Source organism: Carcharodon carcharias, chromosome 1 (genome assembly GCF_017639515.1).
Source record: "Carcharodon carcharias isolate sCarCar2 chromosome 1, sCarCar2.pri, whole genome shotgun sequence".
Lineage (NCBI taxonomy): Eukaryota > Metazoa > Chordata > Chondrichthyes > Lamniformes > Lamnidae > Carcharodon > Carcharodon carcharias.
In genome coordinates this window covers 91,851,814-91,867,411 of record NC_054467.1, presented here as the reverse complement: position 1 = coordinate 91,867,411, position 15,598 = coordinate 91,851,814, and the positions used below count along the sequence as shown (strand labels likewise).

General features: G+C 40.3%; 1 protein-coding gene and 1 non-coding gene across 2 annotated transcripts in view; both read right to left on the bottom strand.

Moving 5' to 3' along the window:
* ndst3 (N-deacetylase/N-sulfotransferase (heparan glucosaminyl) 3) overlaps nucleotides 1-15,598 on the bottom strand; it is a 256,590-nt gene that overhangs the window by 74,145 nt on the left and 166,847 nt on the right. The gene's annotated exons all lie outside the window — the stretch shown is intronic.
* Nucleotides 6,734-6,852, bottom strand: LOC121286144. Its single transcript, XR_005944894.1, has one exon. It is a non-coding gene; the product is annotated as a 5S ribosomal RNA (ribosomal RNA).

Below are 15,598 nucleotides of genomic sequence, written 5' to 3'. Positions count from 1 at the left end.
TCTGCCAGTCTCATTAAAGATTGTTTCAGCACTATGTTGCTCATAACCCACACAGAATAAGAAGCAAAATCCACCACCCCCCACCTCAAAAAGAAACGAATATGTATCAAGAGTCAGCAACACTGCATAACCATTTATTCCAACACTGTTGGCAGTACAACTGCACTGGAATTCCGTAGCTCTACCAGCCTCAGATCCAACTGGAAACAATACCACAATTCATTATTTACTGTAACAGTTTTTTTTTACAACGTATATAAATGTCCCAAGGCCAATGAATAATTAATCTACAAATGTGTTCTACAAAGTGCAGCAGAACCCCTGAGACAAATAACCCTGTTGCATTATTTTGAAAAAGAAAACTGCCCTGAAACACTTGAGAATAAAGAAGTTTCATTCTGACTGCTATTTGCACCATATATTTTCTTTACCCTTTACACAATGTACGCTGTTCTCTATTCTTGAAAACGTTTACATTTCCCAAATTACATATATTTGATAATTTTACATGTTTTGTTTAATGGTTTCAAGAGCTAGCATTAATAAACTGGTTTCTTTAGATCATATGCATCAAGTATAAAAGGGGTTTTCTCCATGGTTTTTTTAATGTTTACCAGTTTAAAACAACAAATCCAGGATAAATATATGCTGCATCCAGACATGGACTGTTATTCCGACTTGCCCTCTCTATTTAGATGCACTGATCCAAAATTAATCCTGATACATATCCTATGGTCTGGAAATTGATGTGATTGTGCTAAACTGGGGTCAACAGTACATTACTGCAGGATTTCAGTATGCTTGCTTATCTGCTAACTCAATCACGTCTCAATTGTGATCGAATTCCAGCCCACTTGATCAATCAAGCATTTGCACCTATAAAGCAGCAAAGCAGTGTTTAAATTATTTATCAGCTATTTAAATCAACAACAGTAACTTCCATTTACATAGCAACTTTAACATACAACATATTCCTAGACACTTTATAGAGAAACAGGGCACAAAATCATAGGGGTTTGAACAAGTTGGATTTTATGAAAAAGTAACTTGTATATACCTTGTACCTATGTAGCACCTTGAATGTCGTTAAATGTCTCAAGGTGATCCACAGGAGCATTATCAAATACAATATGACGTTGAGGTTCAGAGGTCATATTAGAGCAGGTGATCAAACATTTGGTCAAGGAGGTAGGTTTTAAAGAGCTTTTTGAAGGAAAGCTAGGTAAGAGAGGCAGGCAGGTTCAGGAGGGAATTCCAGAGCTTAGGGTCTAAGCAACTGAGGCATGGCAGACATGGTGGAGCTGAGAATTTGAGGGCTGCAGAGATCTCTGAGAGTTGTAGAGCTGGAGAACGTTACAGAGATTGAGAGGGGCGAAGACATGAAGAGATTTAAAAATATGGGTGACAATTTTAAAGTTGAAATTTTGCTAGATTGGGAGGTCAGCAAACTGAGGGATGATGGACAGACAGAACTTGGTGATAGTTAGGATATGGGCAGCAGAGTTTTGGATGACTTTAGATTTATAGAGGATGGGAGGTCAGCCAAGAGAGCAGAGAGGTAGCCAAATTTAGAGGTAACAAAAGCATGGATAAAGATTTCAGCAACAGATGAGCTGAGGCAGGGATGTAGGCAGGTGATATTATGAAGGTGGAAGTCGGTGGTCTTGGTGATGGAGCTATCAGTAGTCGGAAACTCATCTTTGGTTAAATATGACTCCAAGGTTGCAAGTGGTTCAGCATCAGACAGTTACCAGGAGTAGGGATTGAATTGGTGTATAGGGAAGAGTTTGTGATGGGGGCCAAAGACAATGGCTTTGTCCTGCCAAAATTTAATTGGAAGAAATTTCTGCTGAACCAATACTGGATGTCAGCCATTCAGTGTGATATATTAGAGATAGTGTAGGGATTGAGAAAGATGGTGGTGAGTTGGAGGAGGATGTCGTCAGCATAAATGTGGAACTTATTATTGTTTTCAGATGATGTCACTAGGGAACAGAATAAAGGTAAGAAATAGGAGGGCATCAAAGATAAATCCTTAGGGCACTCTAGAAGTAACTTTGCAGGAGTGGGAAGTGGAACCAATGCAAGTGATTATCTGTCTACTACTGGATCGATAAGAATGGAATCAGTTGAGTGAAGTTGCACCCAGCTGTCAGATGAAGGAGAGGGGTTGGAGGAGGATGGTGTGGTCAACTGTGTTAGAGGCTAGTCAAGAATGGGCCCTACCAGCAATAAATGTTCTTTTTCCTTGCTCGTTGTAATTGGAGCCAAGCAACATTCAGGAAAGGAAGGTTGGCACTGAAACTATTACAATAAGGAACTTTAGTGAACTATTAGGTGCACCTTAGTTCTTCAGCTTACTTGACCGACCATGCATTGGTGTCCTTCCCATGATGTTACTGATATGCAATTCGATTAAACAGCCCACTGCCCACTGAAGGCATGGCAGCCAATGGTGGAACCGAGAATTTGAGGGTTGGAGAGATCTCTGAGGGTTGTAGAGCTGGAGGAAGTTACAGAGATGGGGAGGGGTGAATCCATGAAGAGGTTTAAAAATATGGATGAGAATTCCAAAAGAGGTTGAATGCACAGGTGCAATAGTGTTGTAGGAATTTGATGTCATGACCATGCCCAAAGTATGTTTACTACAAAATGTACCCTCATATCTGAGACTAACATCCCCGCGCTAAACATTCATAATTATTTCCCATGCAGTCCTCTCAAGAGGGAGCCCACTGAATGCTAATCATGAATGAGACAAATATAAGCAGCAACTTACTGAAATCTTAAAGCTTTTACTCTGAAATCTTAAAAGAACTTGATATAAAGTACACATTGACAGCTCAGGATGTGTCCCAGTACCTCACAGCACTCTTTTACAGCAAGCGCCTACACAGGCACACACTCTGGAGGATGTAGTTAATGAGCTTGAGGAAGTAGCACTAGTGCACGGATGAAGAGCAGTAAGTGCTATTGGCAGGTGAGAAGCAGGCACATACTCCCCAAGGGATGAACATGACTCCTTCATCATTTTAAAGGCTAGAAATTCTGACCTTGCAAGGTCTGCTTGTAGCTTTGCTCTCTGAGCAGTAACTTCCATAGGGACATTTCTGCCTGTTCAAGATATGCTGCAAAATCTAGCTTCACCCTTTTGACTGCGGATCGAAAGGTGCCTTTCTATTTATTGATTCGTGGAAATTGAGGATCGCTAACAAGACCAGCATTTATTGTCCATCCCTAAATGCGCTTGAGAAGGTGGTGGTGAGTTCACCTCCTTGGACTGCTCCACATGGTGTAAGTTAGGAAACAAATCCCAGGATTGATTCAGAGACAGTAAAGTATTTCCAAGTCAGGATGGTGTATGGCTTGGAAAGGAACTTGCAAGTGCTGGTGTTCCCATGAATCTGCTGCCCGTGTCCTTTTAGGTGGCAGAGGTTGGAGGTTGTTGTGAAGGAGCCTTGGTGAATGGCTGCAGTGCATCTTGTAAATAGTACACACCGCTGCTACTGTACACCACTGAGTGTGGACATTTAAGAGGGTGGAAAGGGTGCCGATCATGTGGACTACTTTGTCCAGGATGGTGTCGATCTCTTAAGTGTTTTTGAAGCTGGACTCATCCAGGCAAGTGAAATGTATTCTATCATACTCTTGACTTGCGCCTTGTAGATAGTGGGCAAGTTTTGGGGAGTCAGGGAGTGAGTTACTTGCCTAAGAATTCACAGTATCTGACCTGCGTATCAAGATGAAATGGTTAGATTCCCTCTTGTTGGAAGTAGTCATTGCCTAGCACTTGTGTGGCATGTATGTTACTTGCCACTGATCAGTCCAATGAACACCTCCAACTTAAGAGTATCTAAACATCACCCCTTGATATTCAAGGCATTACCATCACTGAATTCCCCATTATCAAAATCGTGTTGGGGTTACCATTGATCAGGAATTTAACTGGACCAACCATATAAATATTGTGACTACAAGGACAGGTCAGAGAGTTCATAAACCTGGAGCCCCCTTCCTAACAGTCCATGGGTGTACCTACAAATAGATCGTAGTGGGTCAAGAAAGCAACTGGCCACCAACATCTGAAAGACAATCATGGACAGGCAACAAAGGATTGCCTTGCCAGCAATGCTCACATCTCTTGCACAAATAAAATTAAAAGATGCATATCGCAAACATGTACCTCCTGACCCTACGACCACAGTTTCAGTCTGCTCCTAAATGTAAGAGCCTAAGGCCTGGATTTTTCCTACAGTGGGCGGACTGGGGGGGCGCAGGTGGAGGTGGGCTCAGGGCTGATTGCCGCCTGCAATTGGCTGTGCGCCACCATTTTACGTGGGTGGGCCAATTAAAGCCCGCAAGCTTAATGTGTGGCCGGAGCACTACCTATGCGGGCAGGGGGGAGGATGGAGAGTCGGGGTCTGCGCTCTTTCGTGCATGCATGTGAAAGAGCGCAGCAATCTCCCTGAGCCACAGAGCTGCCTCAGGGAGATTGAATGATTATGAGAATTAATAAAGAATAGATTTAAAAATTTATTCAAGTGTGTTCCCTCATGTGACTGTGTCACATGAGTTGGGGCATACTTATAAAGGTGGGAAAATTCATGTATTTATTTTATAAAAGCTTCAGGAAACCTCATCCCGCCTGTGGATGAGGTTTCCTGAAAAATGTGAAGGCCACTTGGGCTTTTTGCCTGCCTGCCAACCTTAACATTGGACGGGCAACATTCAGAACTACTTTAATTACTTCCTTAATGGCCTTACTAGGCCATTAACATTTCAGCAGGTGCGCAGCCACCTCTGGCTCACGCCCACCAAATGAAATATCGAGATGACGTGCAATGATGTCGGGATGCACGCCTGACATCATCGCACGTCATTTTATGCGCCGCGTGTCAGGCCCACCCCCGCACACCGACCGGAAGATTCAGCCCTAAGTGAACCCCCAGTTGATGCTCACCATCTGAATACAATGTAAGCTCAATTACTAAACAATTAGTACATTCCCTGCTCTTTCTTTCAATAAAAAAGTTTACAAGCAAAAATTTAAAAAAGTTAAATCAAAAGTTTCCATATTGTATAGAAAGAATCGCATTGAGAGACTCCCTCTTCTCGCCCTAACAGTGTTGTCATAAATGTATTTCTTTTAGTGAAACAATGTGACAGTTGATAGCTCTCGATAGCTCTCTAGCATTTGTTTCAAGCTGGCAAGATCAATCTGTAACCTTTTCTCACTCTGTTCGTAAAGTGTACACAAACCCACAATGAACAATTATCTACATAGCCTTCAATGGCTATAGTATCTTCAGGACACTGACTGAAGAGAGTCGTAATTAAAATATTTGACAAATAGAATCCTATTTTCAGTACCTCCACAAGAGCCAGCGTTTCAGCAACCAGAGCACTTTTAAAACCCTTTTTTATTTTTCTTACTTTCACAAGCTAAAGGACAACACTTCCCATTTGCATTCATAAAAAAAATACTGCAAAACCACTTGCACATGAACAGTCATCAGGAAGATTAGCATGTGAAGCACCATTAAAAATGATGAGTTTCATGTTTCTCAGGTGACCTAAGGATAGGAAATAAGTACACATTTATCTGGATTTAATTTTTCTAATGTATTATTTCCCCATAAGCATTCTCTAGGGTATTTTGTTGGAATACTTAATTCCAATATATCAAAAGTAGCATTTCATCTAGTGCACAACCAGTTCAACTGAACAATAAAGCTTCACAACTGCTCTGTCTCTTTTTTAGATATAATATTATCTTTGTGTGATGATCTAGAATGATTATTGGGAATAACTCTCCCTGAATAGAATTGCTGATTGCTGTTCCGAAGTTATACCAGGCCAACTTTACTTAACATCCAAATCAATATATTTAAAATTCCTAAAAGTTTGACTCTCAATTTTAAATTTTTCTCTAATCTTAATATCACATTTCTCAAATTCCACAGAACCACCCCATATGAAATCATCAACATGCCTCATGAACATGCCTCAAGATTTTCCAATATGATACCAATAAGGCATTGCAGAATCTGCTTTTAGTTGAACACAACCTATTTTCAGCAAAACAGGTCTCACCAAAAGATGCCATACCTTGGAATCATTATTCAGGCTATTGAAACATTTGTTCAGTTTATGTAGTTTTTCTTTTACATCTGCCATGTGACCAAAAGAGCTAAAAGATTTTTAAGATCTGTTTTCCAGCTGTGTGAGAATCCATTCCAACATCTGTATCACCCTTAACTCTTCAAAATCCCTAGCAGTTACTTTGCATTATTGTTAAAAATCCCATCCAGAAGGATTTTTACAGTACAAAGCCATCTATGTGACAAAGCTGGTCAACCCTTATCTCGTACCTCTGAACAATAAGCTCCAACTTTCTCCAACCATCTAATTTCCTTTGCTTTGTAACTCTTTCGAGTACAAACCTGTTTCCATCTGTTTCAGATGAAGTTACATTGTTTCATAGTTTGCCATTGAGAGATTTGAACTCTTGATCTTGGGGTTACAAGCCCAGTACCATAACCACTTGGCTATTTAGGCCAAGCCCAAACGACTAGCCTTTAACTGGCGAGTGAGACGGCAGTTTTTTTTTAGGAACCTCCACCTGATTTCTATATAAAGCGACCATGACAGGACTCGAACCTGCAATCGTCTGATAACACCAGTACAAACACCGAAGTCAGACGCCTTATCCATTAGGCCACGCAGCCTGTAAAGCCTACTGCACCTGGTATTCCCAAGCAGTCTCCCATCCAAGTACTAACCAGGTCTGAGTCTGCTTAGCTTCCGAGATCAGATGAGATTGGGAGTTTTCAGACTAGTATGGCCGTATGCTCCTTTGCTTTGTATCTTTTATTAATTTGTCTTCAAGTTTATTGGCAGCCATCACTTCACAGTCATGACCCTCATACATCAAATCTCCTGAATTAAATTCAGATGGTCTAATATAATGCCTCAGCATTCTATGAATTTTCTTTGAGACCTCAGCATTAATAAAAGCCCACACTCCCTGCATGTAAGCATTTCAAATGCGCAGTAAAAATGGAACCAATTGTAATACTTGCTAGAGAAGGAAGACTATCACAAAGAACCAATGACAATTAGGGGTTTCACCCATAGACTAATTGATAAGGATGATACCCTCCAACCATTTGGAAACAATTCTTTGCGTGAGCTGTCAATGCCAGGTGATTGTCAATTTGTAGCTTAGTTGATCAGCTAAAATTTTATGCACTATTTTATTGATCACAGTATGCTTCCTTTAAAAAAAACTATTGCTAAAAGGACATGCAGCTGCTGTATTCATGACATTGATATTCATGCTTTCACACATGTCTCTGAACTATTAGTTAAAATTAACCCCCATTGTCAGTCAGAAACCTTGCTGGTGTTCCAAGTCACACTCACCATCCATTTCTTCATATTTTTTTTCTATAATAACCCTCTTTTCCTTGCTATATATTAATGTAGAAATGCCAAATCTGTTTGCCAGGTCAGTAAAATGTAGGGTGAAAATATTTCTCTGTTCCATTACTTTAGATCCATGGCAACTGCCTCATTAAAGTCAAGTGCCAATGGAAGGCTTATAATTGGACATGACAGCATCCTTTGATACGTTTTACAGATTTCATAATTCTCACTAATCACTTTGATTAGCATTGCATACTTCTCATCAACTACCCCTGCATTATTTAACAGGATTTTTAACCGTTGACAAGAAGCATGTGCAAATTGTCTATGTAACATTCTTATCACCTGATGCCATAAATGCTTGTCTAATACTCAGAATCATTGTATGGTTACAAACCAGAAGGGGGCTTGGCCTAAATAGCCAAGTGGTTATGGTACTGGGCTTGTAACCCCAAGATCAAGAGTTCAAATCTCACAATGGCAAACTATGAAGCAATATAACTTCATCTGAAACAGATGGAAGCAGGTTTACTCAAAGAGTATCAAGAGTTCAAATCTCACAATGGCAAAACTATGAAACAATGTAACTTCATCTGAAACAGATGGAAATGGGTTTGTACTCAAAAGAGTTACAAACCAGAAGGAGGCCTTTCAATCTATGCTGGCTCTCAGCAAGATCAATTTAAGGCTTGGCCTAAATAGCCAAGTGGTTATGGTACTGGGTTTGTAACCCTGAGATCAAGAGTTCAAATCTCACAATGGCAAACTGTGAAACATGTAACTTCATCTGAAACAGATGGAAACAGGTTTGTACTCGAAAGAGTATCAAGAGTTCAAATCTCACAATGGCAAACTATGAAACATGTAACTTCATCTGAAACAGATGGAAATGGGTTTGTACTCAAAAGAGTTACATCAATAGCTTGGCCTAAGTAGCCAAGTGGTTATGGGACTGGGTTTGTAACCCCAAGATCAAGAGTTCAAATCTCACAATGGCAAACTATGAAACAATATAACTTCATCTGAAACAGATGGAAACAGGTTTACTCAAAAGAGTATCAAGAGTTCAAATCTCACAATGGCAAAACTATGAAACAATGTAACTTCATCTGAAACAGATGGAAATGGGTTTGTACTCAAAAGAGTTACAAACCAGAAGGAGGCCTTTCAATCTATGCTGGCTCTCAGCAAGATCAATTTAGCCAATTCCACAGTGGGCCATGCAATTTTTTTCTCTTCAGGTGCTCAACCAATTTTCTTTTGAATGCCATGATTGAATCTGCCTCCACCACCCTTTCCAGCAGTGCATTCCCCCTAGTTGCATAAAAAGTTCTTTCTCATTTTACCATTAGCTCTTTTGCCAATCACGTTAAATCTAAGTCCTCTGGTTCTTGATCCTTCTGCCAACAGAAGAGTTTCTCTCTCTTTTTACTTTGACTAGACTCCATGATTTTTAACACCTTTAGCAAATCTCCACTCAACTTTCCCTTAACTAAGTAGAAGTCCAGTTTCTCCAACCTATCCACGTAATTAAAATCCCTCATCCCTGCAACCGATCTCGTAAATCTTTTCCACAACCTCTCTAAGGCCTTCACATCCTTCCTAAAATGTGGTACCCAGAAGTGGACACAATACTCCATTTAAGGCTGAACCAGCATTTTACAAATGTTTGTCATAACTTCCTTGATTTTGTATTCAATGTCTCTGTTTATAAAGTTCAGGATCCCATATGCCTTTTTAACTACTTTCTCAACCTATCATCATCAAGTTTTGTTAAGAGGAAAGAGTCATGCTGTGACTGAGTAAACTCCAGTTCAGCTGTAATTCCAAAAATAATTGCTTTATCATACATTATGTCAAGTTTCATCTGTGCCTTTTTCATAGAATGTTCACTCAACAACAGGTATCTCACTAGAGACTACATCAGTATTTATAAAATGGCTTACTCCAATTATCTTACAGGGAATTACAGCTCTCTTTATTTACCTCAAAGTGTCATTGCCAAACCTAAAGCAAGTAGTATTTTTATATTCCTTAACCTTTCATCAATCTTCACTATTTGATAAATCATGATAACATTTTGATCAATCTGTCCCACAGACTATTGAAGCGCAAGTACTATCCAATACAGCACAGTTAAAGGAATGCATGTCTATTGCATTCAAAGTGCTAAAACTCCTTGCAATCAATATAATTTGTTTGGATTCATAATTACCTTCATTCTTTTTCTCAGAATTCTCTTTAGCAAATGACATTTTAAAGACTCTGCCTCTCTGCTTTGGGCAGTTCACTGCATATGATACTTCAAGTCACACCTAAAGGATCTATTAACTGTACCTCAGCATTCCTGGGATTCATTTGCCCATTATTGCAGTTCTAATTCTGTCCTCTGTTGTAATAGCCAGATCTCTGAAACGTACTTTCATCCTCATTCTGCCTGTCTTTAATCCTTCCTACGTATTGACGTCCATATCCAACATTGGACAATTTTGAAATCTGGTAATCATTGAATCTTCTATTCTTTGTGCCACAGAGAATGTCTCATTAGTTCCATTAATGCTGAAGGAAATGACAATGTCCAAGAATATCTTCAAGGCATTTAATCCAACATTCTTCCTCTCCAAGACCGAACACAAGTTAGAACCTGTTGCCTGTCTACATGAGACACCTTAGCACAAGGGACCATATTCAATCTGTTAAAGTCCATGATATATTCTTACATGGAATAACCATGGGCAGAAATTTTTGCTTGGCAGGTGGGCGCGTGCCCGACCCGCTTGAGTGTGAAATGACGTGCGTTCATGTCAGCCGAGCGTGCCAACGTCAACACGCAGTTGCGCGATAGTTCTGTTGGTGGGGACATGCCAGAGTTAGCAGCGTGCCTACTGACAATTAAAAGGCCTGTTAAGGCCATTAAGTAATCAATTAAATTCAAATTTTCGCAGCCTATCCAACCTAACAGTTGGCGGGCAGGAGAAAAGACTGAGCGGCCTTTGCATTTTTTCAAAATCTCATCCATGGGCAGCATGAGGTTTCCAAAAGCAAATAAAAATAAAATAAAAACTTTAATTTTTCATTAATAACATATCCCCGCTCAAGTGACAGTGTCACATGAGGGGACATGTTTCATTACATTTTTATTTTTTTATTTAAAAAAATATCTCTTCATCTCCCTGAGGCAGCTCTGTTCCTCAGAGAGATTATTCAGCGCTCACTCACGTGCATGCGTGAAGTTCGCGCTCGGCCCCGCTCGCCCTCCTCTCCCCCCCCTCCCCCCACCACCGCTGCACAGCGCTGCCTCTCGTGTTTGACGTTGGGCAGGCTTTAATTGGCCCATCAGTGTGAATTCGCGGTCCGGTGCCAATCGTGGGTGGTGGTTGGCTTCCTGCCCACCTCCACCTGCCACCGCTGAGCACCCCCGCCAAGGGCAAAATTCTGCCCTAGACGTTTTCTGAAATCTATCAGTTTCAGATAATGCCACATTGGTATTTAACAGATCATCTTTCTTATAGATATCATCAGACAGTCATCATACCCCGATAGTTTAAAATTGCTTTCTGCCATTTTTCACAATGGCCATTTGGATTTTTATTTTATGTCTGAAAATTGTTTTCATAATTTGAAAACTTCACTTTTAGGCAACCATCCTCTGCTACCATGTTCTATTTCAGATATCCAGGTGAAAGATAGAACTGGACCAATCATTACATACTTACAAACTTTTATTTACAGATACACATCACAAACATGTACCTCCTAAACCAGTTTCATTCTGCTCCTAACTGTAGGAGACCAAGTGAATGTCTAGTTCAATGCCCAGCAAATGAATAAAATTAAATGCTCAATGATTATATAATTAACAGTGGAAATTTGTTTAAATTTTCCCCTCCCCAAAAACAATTAAAGGTACCCCTTTATCCTTTTTTTCTCCCGTTATCTTTAATTGAAGAGGGTTTCCACTGGAAGAATTACCAGTAAAAAGTTAACTGTCAACTTTCTTTCAGTATCTGTAAGGTATTTTGGGAGAAATTATGTCTTTATTGCTCCAGCACAGGTGCATGTGTGCAATTCTGCAGCTTGTGTCAAGAGAGAATGGCTATATTTGTTAATGGTTCTGCTCTTACATTCTGCAGTCATTGTTGATTGATGAATTGCCATACTCTACCATTGATGAGATTTGGTTGGAATCTTTCGATTAATAGCTATGGAAGGTACTAAACATTTTTTTCCTCTAGTGGCAGTAAATGGCAGATTAACTGGCATTCAACCCTGGCACGCTTCCTATCTCCTGTACTCTGGGATCTTGTTCGTGCCAAATCTAATTCAATCACTAATGCACACAGCATCCCGAAACAACCAGGGTGCATTTTTGACAGACTTATTTTGTACTTGCTTCTGTACCTCCTTGTCCTCGTAGGCAACAAGACATCAACCTTTTAATATAGCAGACTAATTAAAGAAACAAGACTTCAAAATTGCAAATGCTGCCTTTGCAGCATGATGGAAGAAACTAAAAAGCAAATCAACATGTTGCCTGCAATTAAGGGTAGCTCTGTGCCTGAGGTGAGTCTCCCTGCTCCTTGATCTTAATTCTCGATCTAATTTTCACTTTTTTCCCTCACCAGAGTTTTTCTCTACCTTAAGGGATATAGCTTCCTGCTGAGTAAATGAGCCAGCACTCCATTTATTAGGCAGTCGTGCTGCCTAATAATATTAACAGATATTTTTTCACCAAAGTTGAAACAACTACATAATTTGACCTCTTTTGCTCATTTATTTCAGAACTATTTAGTAAAGAAAGGAAGATTTGCACATTTAAAAATTTCAGGACATCCCAAAGCACTTTGCAACCCATGAAGTGCTTCTTTTACAGAGGCACTGTTGTAATGTAGGAAATAAAGCAGCCAATTTGCACAGAGCAAGATCACACAAACAGCAATGTGATAATAGCCAGATGATCTGTTTTCAGTGCTGTTGCTTAAGGAATAAGTATTGTCAGGACACCAGGGAGACCCAACTTCCTCTTCTTCAACTAGTACCTTCAGATCTTTTAAATCCAGCTAAATGAGCAGATGTGGAATGAGAATTGAACCCATGATCCTCTTGAGTACTTGTGGGGCCAAAGCCTACAGTCTGATTTGAAGCAGTTAATAGAACATTGTGAGTTCCGTATGACTCTAAATGACATGCTCAGAGATCATTTAGTGTGTGGTGTGAATGAGGACACTATTCAGAAAAGATCATTTTCTAAAGTGAATTCGGATTTCACGAAGGCGCTAGAGATAGCACTGGCCATGGAAAGCGTAGAAAGAGGTTCAAAAGCAATACAGGGTGCACAAAATGGCGCTGTCCTCCACATCGGGCTGGAAACCCCAGCCAAAAAGGGCACAAAAATGCAAGACTCTGCCAAGAAGCGGGAAACAGCCTCCGCTAGCCGACGAATAAAGTTAAATAACTTAGCAGCAAAATCAAAGAATAATTTTAATAGAGATGGAAAGAAACAGTCTTTTAGCAATTGACAGTTTAAAAAAGTTGAAGGCTATTATTGTCAGAGAAATGGACATATGATGAGGCAGTGCAAGGAAAGAATCAAGCAGGCTTGTAAACAAAAGAAGTCCATTGAAATTTACAATGTGGAAGAGCCTGAAACAATAAATTCAGACACTTACTCATTGTTTAATCTGAAAGTTGGAAAGATAGAACTAATATCTGTCACAGTGAAGGTAATGGCAAACCTGTTAAAGTGGAAATGGACACGAGAGCTTCCATCACAGTAATTGCGGAACATACCTTCAGATATTTGAATAATGGTGAACATCAATTAAGTTTAGAAGAAACAGCTGCCAAGCTAAAAACATATACAGGTGAAGACATTCAAGTAAAAGGCATAAGCAGAGTAACTGTCCATTATGGAAGCCAGTCGGCAAAGCTACCAGAGTTGGTATTGAGAGCCAGAGGACCAAGTCTTCTAGGGTGAAATTGGCTAAGGGAAATCAATCTTGATTGGTCAATGGGATACAAAAAGGAAGCTGAAAGCATTTCTGTTTTGAAAAAGGAGTGTTCAAGGATTCAACAATCTGAAGAAATGCAGCCTGTCTTAAGCCAAAACTTGGAAGAATAGCAGAAGAAACTCGAAGAGACCTTGCTTGATGACAGGGTTCAAAACGAGGTGAGCAACCTTTGACAGGCAAAAGAAAACCTGTTGAGAGACCTTCACACATTACAAGGCTCCATCAGGTCAAAGTTGGTACCTCTGGAAAAGTATGAAAAGAAACAGAAAGAATTCAGCACTTCTCTGAATAAACTGAAGAATGAGTTGCCGGAGAAGACACAACAATGTTCAATTTTCCAGCAGGCAACAAACAAATACAAAAAAGAGACGGAAGAGCTGAAGAATCCGCTAAAATAAGGTAAAGAGGCTTTGGAAGCAAAAGTCACAGAATTTTCCAAGGTGCAGACAGATAATGAAATTTTGGGAGACTCAGCCACTGAGCTCAGATAAGTTGAGCTTGCATTTGAGAGAAGTCTGGCCAATAGTGAAGTCAAAAAGAAGGCCAAGATTAAAGCCTGTGCTAGAAAGAAGATACGGAAATACTAATTGGACCTTAATTCTGGCAGAATACGAATACACTGTCTTATATAGGCCTGGCAATCAAATCACAGATGCCGACATCCTTAGTCATTTGCCTTTAAAAGAAAATGATGAGCACGTCCCAGTTCCACAGGAACTTGGTTTACTGTTAAATTTCTTAGATTCTGCGCCGGTATGTGCTCAACAGATCAGAGACTGGACAAATCGTGACCCAGTCCTATCTCAAGTACGAGAACAATTGCTGCACGGTTGGTCACAGGAGCCTGTATCTGATTAAATGAAAGCGTACTTCAACAGAAGACATGAAATAACCAGCCAGGATGGCATCTTACTGTGGGTAGCACGAGTGATAGTTCCTCCAAAGGGAAGGGAGCTACTTTTAATTGAACTACACAGTGCCCATCCAGGAATTTCCAAAATGAAGACCATAGCACACAGCTATCTACGGTGGCCTGGGATGGATGGCAAAATAGAAAGTTCATTAAGGCACTTGTGCAATGTCAATAACTGCAAAAGTTGCCAGTGACAGCTTCATTACACCCATGGGAGTGGGCAGGTAGACCCTGAGTGTGGTTACACATTGACTACGTTGGGCCTTTCCTGGGAACAATGTTTCTGCTCATTGTCGATGCCCATTCAAAATGGTTGGACATATATGAGGTGAAGTCACCAACATCGGGCGCTACAACTGAGAAATTACGTCAGAGTTTTTCATTCACGGACTACCAGAAGTAATCATTTCTGATAATAGCACGGCATTTATGAGTGCTGAATTTCAACGATTTATCAGCCTCAATGGTATCACTCGTGAAAACTGCACTGTACCACCCTTCCTCAAATACACTGGCCGAAAGGGTGGTTCAAACATTCAAGGCAGGCATGAGAAAGCTAATTGGTGATTCCTTGGCAACCAGACTAGCACATTTTCTTTTTCATTACAGGACTGCCCCTCACACAACAACAGATGTCACACCTGCAGAGTTATTGTTGAAATACTGTCGCAGGAAAAGATTGAGCTTAATAATGCCAAATTTAGAGGGGAAGGTGGAAAGGAGTCAGGGAAGCCAGAAAACTAGATCCGATTGGCATCGTCGTGAGTGGAAATTTACTGTGGGAGATCCGGTATATGTGAAGAAATTCAGACAAGGATCGCAATGGTTACCGGTTGAAATAAGTGAGGTGACTGTACCTTTATCTTACTGCATGGAGGTGGAAGGCCAGATCATCTGTAACATGTGGACCATTTAAGGAAGAGAGAGACAAATCACCAAGATTTGGTTCCACCAGTGATCATGACCGGGTCTGTGTTCCCTGTTGAGAATACTCAACCCAGGACTGACATGTCTGATGTTCCTGTAAAAGTTGAGTATACAGAACTGCAAGTGCCACCGAAGCACCTGATGTTCAGGCAACTCTGGAAAAGGAGGTTCCTGACAAAGAATCTGAAGTTGTGGAGCTGCAACGATCCATACATACCAGGAAACCATCTGAAAGACTAAAATTGTGAATAGCTTACCCAGATATGTTGTCTTGAAAAATATGTACTTGTAAATATGATATCTATAGCCAAATTAAGAC